Below are 7,878 nucleotides of genomic sequence, written 5' to 3'. Positions count from 1 at the left end.
GAGGGAACAGGGGGGATCAGTCTAAATGCTGGAGGGGCGTGGAGGAAAGGCACAGCCTGGCACTCACACACCATATCTATCAGGCTGGCACCTCTGAGGCGCGCTGGCATGGACAAGCCTGCTTACTGGGACCAGGCTTTGAGGCGGATCTGGCTCCTGTTGCAGATAGAAAACAAATGCACACACAAAAAGAACACAGACACCAAATCCATTTGTGTGCAAGTGCGTACGCAGTGTGCACACGCGTGCAAAAGGCACGTATGGATGCACGGGTACACACGCTGGAATAGGAACGCACATGCACACACGCACAACACACGTGCGCGCTTACACACGCACACACACACGCACAACACACGTGCGCACTTACACACACAAATCCACAAAACCCATTTCCTCTTTGACAAAACAAACAGGATCTATCAAGAAGGATAATCCTGCAAACTCAAAGAGACAAGGGGACAAGGGCACAGAGGACAATTACACACACACACACACACACACACACACACACACACACACACACACACACACACACACACACACACACGCACATACATCCGTCCCCAATCCTTCCATCACGGTGGAACCAAAGTAGGCATTTTCCTGCCTGGTTGGAGGAGCCGGGGTATTTCTCCTGAGTGCCGGTGTCACTTCCTGTCCCAGGAGGGAGAGAGGTGTGGTGGAGCAGGGCGGAGGAGGGCGGAGGAGGGCGGAGCCATCCATCACTGTCCGTAGCAGCTGTCCAATGATGGATGCAGCGCTTTATCCCTCTCTGCAGGTTATTTAGATGCAGTCACAGCAGCAGAGATTACTGATGGAGAACCTCTGCCCCTCCTCGCCTCTCCTCCCACCCCATCTAATCAATAACGCTGTTATCTACTATCTACATTTCCAGGTATGTCTCCATGGAAATCTGAGAGCGAAGAGAGAGGGAGAGAGATTAATTGTCCGCCCCCTCTCAGTGTTTTCAATTACAACGCCTGCGATGGATCATCTACCCGTCAGCTCGGCACGTGGTGGTGTTTGTGTCGTGGTGGTGTTTGTGTCGTGGTGGTGTTTGTGCCGTGGTGGTGTTTGTGATCTACCCATCTAAACACGACCAACAGGAGCATTTCCACAAGTCAACGGATTTGAAAACGTCCCTCCGCCACAAATTGAATTGTGTCCCAAAGGTTGGGTTAACAGGCGGGCAATTAAAACCACTTTGGTTAGAATTAGGCAAGTAAAACAGGTTTGTTTAAAGTTATGGTTATGGTTATGGTTATGGTTATGGTTATGGTTAGGGTTAGGGTTAGGGTTAGGGTTAGGGTTAGGGTTAGGGTTAGGGTTAGGGTTAGGGTTAGGCAACTCAAATAACTTGGTTAAGGACTGGTTAGGAAAATGGATTGGTCATGGTTAAATTACACAGAGTAATAATGTCGTGGCTTCACTGTGCAAATCTCTAGCTATATGGATATAGCAAGTTAGGTGTACAGTTGGCACACGTGGGTACACACTAAAATGTCACTCCAAAGTTTGACTGAAAGTTGGCGGTCCTGCCAACATATAGAATAAACCTCAATCTCAGTCAAATCTATTTATATTGTTTTTACCAGTTTGACTCCCAGAGAAATAGCAGTACACCATAGTGTTTAACCTTTTTATTGCATTTAAGATATAAACATATACGTTATGTAATTGGCTTATTATTTATTATTTACGTACGTCAGAAGCATCGCAATTCATGATGTCACAACGTGTTTTGTTGTTGTTGTTTTTTTCTCTCGTGTTCTCCCCAGTTGTACTTGGCCAATTCTCCTTGCTGTTCTGGTTGTTGCTCCACCCCCTCTGCTGATCTGGGGAGAGCCGTAGACTAGCACATGCTTCCTCCGATACATGTGCAGTCGCCAGCCGCTTCTTTTTCCCTGACAGCGAGGAGTTTCACTCATAGAACGTAGCGCGTGGGGAGGACCACAATATTCCTCCCAGTTCCTCTCCCCCCGAACAGGCGGCGCCCCGACCGACCAGAGGAGACGCTAGTGCAGCGACCAGGACTCCTACCCCGTGGGCTTAATTCCCACCCGCAGGCACGGCCAATTGTCTCTGTAAGAAGGTCTGACCAAGCCGGAAGTACCGCTAACAGGAATTTGCAGCGGGTCTCCGAGGTGGTGGACGAGTGCTTTAAACTCTACACTACCCCGTTATCACAATGTCATTGCAGCCGCAGTAGCTCGGCCCGAGCTGCTCGGGGATCGGCCGTCTCACCGAGGACAGTGCGCCCTCCCTTGACCGGCGGACCTCCCTGCTTCCCAGCTGGGGCTGTGGATTGAACGCTCACTGTGTCTGGCTGGCAGCCTGGCTGTGGCACTGTGCTAAATTATTTCACTGTGACAGAGAAGTGTGACAGTCACGTGATGCAGCCGCTGGAGGTCGATTCACTTTCAAATGTGATTATAGAGCGTAATAATATATAATAATATTATACAAACAACCTATGGGCTCGTTTTTTTTTTGGGGGGGGGGGCAGTCTGCAAAACACAGTCTGCAGGATAGAGGACGTTGCAGGACATTGTGTGGATAATGGATACAGGACATTGTATTTCCCGCTCTAACGTCAGCTGCATTCACCACTAATCCTGCTGAAATCATTGTCGTTCAACCCCAGTGTGTTACCATCAACCCCTTTGTCAAACTGGATTAGCCTAGTCGCATACTATTCCTAATCATTTTATAAGAAAACAGACAGCGAGAAAGTTCCCGTCTCCTTCGGCGTACCGCGTACGCATATCAGATGATGTGTGAGAACTCGGGGACTGCTTACGTAAAGCCGCTCTAACATGCTGGATTACAAACAAAGCCCCAGAGACGGCCATGTTTTTCCTGAGCGGTGCCGACATGCCAACACAGCAACCCAGTGACACCACTTTAGCACATGGTTTATTCATGGTCTCTCTCTCTCTCTCTCTCGCTCTCTCTCTCTCTCTGTTACGCACCCTACAGCTGTGTCATCCCACTGACTTCTGACTGAGTTTAGCATATAGATGAACAGATGCGTACATCCTCCATCAACCTGCCACTTAACAATTTGCTAACCGTATTAGCGCGGTAAGCTAGCTTTCCTTCTGGAAACTATACTGCACTATTACGGGGTTGATAGCTTCGATCCCCACCGCGGCTCTTCACTGAATGGACCAAACTGAGGAAAGTGGGGAGAGAGCCCGAGGGAGAGAGAGAGAGAGAGAGAGAGAGAGAGAGAGAGAGAGAGAGAGAAAGAGAGAGAGAGACACACACACACACACACAGGGAGATCGAGAGAGAGAATGAATACAAATGTCTGCACAGTGCGCGCACAACAAATAAACGAGAGACAATGGTGCTGGTGGAGACCCCAGAGAGGGCGGAGGGCGGCCGGGCTAACCTTGAGCAAACTTGTTTTGCTTTCGCTATTTTGCGCTTCAATGGACCTCGAGCGGAGGAAGGCCTTGAGAGGCCCCTTAGCGCGATGCCGCCGCCGAGGCCGGTGCATAAATAAGAGTGAGTGATTCCTCCTCTGATAGCGCAGAGAGACAGCTGTGTTCTATCCTGCTGAGACATTAGCAGTGTTGGGCAAGTTACTTTGAAAATGTAATATACTACATATTACTAGTTACTTTAATTTGAAAGTAATAAGTTACTTTACAATATTACTGTCTGTGTAGAGTAACTTGTTACTCATTACACTACTTTTGCATTACTTTCACCAAAACAACAGCAGCAGCAGAATGACATTGCCGCCCCGGAACCATCTCGAAAAATAATGTCAACCGCCTTGAAGTCAGTGTAAACAATCCAAAATTCTGAATGTTATTCTTTGCCTTTGTTATTGTCATCTGTAGTGGTTATTTGCATAAAAACACAAAGTTTGAATGTATCTTTATTTAAATATGTGCTTTGATTTAAAAAAAAAGTAACTCAATTTGTAACTTGAGTTACTTGACAAAGTAACTGGTATAATATTACTGAAATCCTATAAGTAATAAGTTATATTACTGAGTTACTGCTAAAAGTAATATATTACATGTAATATGTTACTTTTGTAATGAGTTACCCCCAACACTGGACATTAGTGTCCTTGGCCTCAGAGTCTTCTGCGCTTACAAATGAATTTGTTCCGTTTCTGCGCAGTGTGATAAAAATATCCCCTGTCAGCTTGGATGCGTGAGGAAGCGGAGGACGCGGTGGTGCAAACGAGGCAGACCCCCTCACTACTGTCTCTCCTGCTGCTCGCTATCTCTGAAAGCACTCGGCTTTCTGTTCTCTTTGTTAAGGCCAGTCCGTTCAAGGCTGTGATTCCCTGGCTGAATGTGGGTGTGGATCTGTCAGTAGGGGCCTTTCGCATTGAGACAGCTCTCCATCACCATGGCTACGTTGTGAAGAAGAGAAACACACAGAGTGAAAGAGAGGCAGGAGGAGAGTGCAGGAGCTGAGAATGTGTTGCCACGCAGTGATGGAGGACTGACAGATGCTGAGGTGAGACCAGTCCTTAGCCTGAAAGCACACTGAAAGTGTCAACTCGTTACACTCCATTCCTCTTCTTCAGGCTGACATTGCCTCCACTCTAACTGATTTCCGTCGGGGGGAAATCCCTGAGCGGGATTCGATTTTCCCTAACCAATCAGGAGACACCGACGTGTTCGGCCTGAATATGATCCAGTGGGGAGAACGCAAAAAAAACATCTCCCATTTGAATAAATACGTTCAAAGCATGAGTGCTGTTCGGATTTCAAAGCAATTGGTACCGTTTATCGATTCAGAACAACCTCGATGACAGCGTCTATCTCGTCCATTAGTAGTCGCCATTGTTGTTATAGGTCTGGTGGTGCACTTGACAATTAGCTTGACAACGGCGTTATGCTGCCTTCAAATGAACGTCGTGAACTTACGAGACCGGAAGTCGTGTACACGCCATGCGTGGCGTTCAAGTGGTCACGTGGTGAACGTGCGCCGTTGAACAGAAGCCACCGAGGCAGCATGGAACAAGTCTGTGAAAACAGCACAGCCACAGTATACCTCACAGACCCTCCTGGTCAGCTTGTGTATACACACACACACACACACACGCACACACACACACACACGCATTCGCGCACACACACGCACACACGAGCACACACACACACACACACACACACACACACACACACACACACACACACGCGCGCACACACACACACACACACATGCACGCACAGACACACACACACACACACACACACACACACACACACACACACACACACACACACACACACAGCAGTTATCAGAACAACTACTGGATATACTATGAAACATACACTCCCAACTTGCACTCACACATGCACTGCCACTGCACAGTGCACACACAAACACACAGGGATGCACACGCCCACACACACACACACACACACACACACACACACACACACACACACACACACACACACACACACACTCACGAGCACACACACACACACACACACACACACACACCAGGGGATTAAACACACTATAGGTCCAGAGGACAGTTTTCCTGCCTCATTAGAAATGCAAATGGCTGATTCAGTCACATTTGGCTGTTGAGCTCATCGCTCAGGAGCCATGTTAGGCTCCTCACACACACACACACACACACACACACACACACACACACACACACACACCTCAGGAGCCATGTTATTTCCTCTGCCTGTGTCCCCGTGGCGTAGAGAGGCTCCTCAGAATGCAGGCAGGGATTTCAGCAGATACCCCCACATCATTACACACACCACATAGCACATACACACACATTACACACACCACACATCATCCTGTCCTGTTTCATCTGGGCTTTCCTTAGTCATCTGCTCCCTCCTGTCACCCGCACATCAGGGGGCTCCCATTGTAAATATAAATAGTTAATACGTCAAGTTATTATGAGCAAACATGTTTTTCCGGCAGTTGGTTCCGTGCCCTGAGGTGATGTTATAATTCATTCATGAGTATCCTGCAAGTCTGCGAATGATCTTCAACGTCACCGAGTTGAGAAAAGGACGGGTACAAAAACAAAGACACAGATGGCGCTAAGGAAAAGGGTGAGAAAGGTCAAGTGTCTTACCTGGCGAGTGCATGTTGTTTTGTCACCAGCCAGCAGGGGGCAGAGTAGTCATGTGTGTGTGGAGAGGAGGACCCTATTGAAATCGTCCACTCTGCATCCCAAACAGATCAACAACACGTTCGTCTCTATGCTGTGAAAAAGGAAGAAAAAAGTGTTATCTGATGGAAAATGATATGCTCCACCGATGAACAGCATGATCTTGTATTACCAGTGGTAATTAATGCTCAACACTTCAAAGGCTTCTTCGACCTGTTCAGAGAGACACAGTACAGGACGACACAGGTCAGAGCAGATTGGATCAGACACTACAAAGTGCCACACACACACACACACACACAAACACACACACACACACACACACACACACACACACACACACACACACACACACACACACACACACACACACACACACACACACACACACACACACACACACACCATCTTTGCTTGCTCATATCTGTCTGTGTGTGGTATGCATTGCAGTGGTTGGAGAACCTGATAGCAGACCGTGGGATCCACGGATCAAAGGGTGGCCCCCCCAGAAGCCTGAATGGGACAGAGCCAGCAGCACATCTCCAGGATCATTAACCAAAACCCCCCTTTGACGCCGTCTTATTTGCATTCCTAATGTACAGCGCTCACTGTAATATCTGCCACACATATTAAGCGAGAAGCCCCTTGTGGGCTTGTCTAACAAGGCACCCCAGTGTTTTTCATGCAAATACATTTGTAAGCACTTTAAGACGTCGGGGGGAGGAGGGGGAAGCATTATAGGCACTGAATTAGGCCTCATTACTCGAGCAAGCTCCGTGGGGGTGGAGCTCCGCGAGTCACCGTGCGGACGTCGCGCTGGGGCAGATGCTAGTCTGGGCACCTTCCACCCCGCTTTTTGTCATGGGGGCGTAAACCCCGGACCCAGAATTAACACCGAATGGCAATGCGCCTAACAACGTCTTTGTTGCCGTTAGCTTGACGCGGTGATGTTACCTAAACTAGAGTCTGATCAAAACAAAGCTAGCGTTACATAAAACAAAACGTTTATGCAATATGGCATCTCCGCCACCACCGCCTGACACACCGGTCAAAACGGTGAAAGAGGATTCTGATACTTGGGTCAAATTGTCAAGTTAACGTGAAAGTTGACGAGCTAGAAACGCTGCCATCCGGTCTAGGGCGGGCTCTAGGCCAGAGCCAGTAGGGTGACAAAATCAATTGTGGGCGGGAGCCAGGCTCTTTCTCGCCGAGAAGAGCCTGGTGACGCGAGGTTAGGCAGATGCTATTATACTCAGATGTGATCACCCAAGTGATCAGCATGTATTGTACAATGGTAAATAGTGAGAACAGCCCGTGAAAAAGTCGCAATGAAACGCTATTATGTGCAGTAGGCCTACTGAGTGCGCTTTCACTCTCAAACGACCGCACATCAGCACATGAATGAATCACCAAACTTGTTTTTACTGAAAGCCGTTTTAGTTCTCAGCCCTGATTGCCTACTCTGTGCTGCTTTTAATCTCTCTCAATAATGCTCTCAACACAACACATTTACTTGGTGAAATGACTTAAAACGAACAGTTGCAAATCAAAGTTTGTAGCCTACCACATGGGTCAGTGTTCAGGGCTCAGTGGCTTGAAAGCGGCCATGTTGGGAGAGAAGCCGTCCGGAGGTCGCGCTGTGAGAAAAAAAAGCAGGCACACGGTGGGCGCCCAACGGAGGTACTAGCGAATAACCACGCCCAACAAATGTATGCAGCTGGTCCTCACTCCACCCCCGCTTTCTTCAC

The sequence above is a fragment of the Poromitra crassiceps genome (genome assembly GCF_964638095.1).
Source record: "Poromitra crassiceps genome assembly, chromosome: 25".
In the NCBI taxonomy this organism is placed as follows: Eukaryota; Metazoa; Chordata; class Actinopteri; order Beryciformes; family Melamphaidae; genus Poromitra; species Poromitra crassiceps.
The sequence above is the reverse complement of the archived record's forward strand: the minus strand, read 5'-3'. Positions refer to the sequence as shown.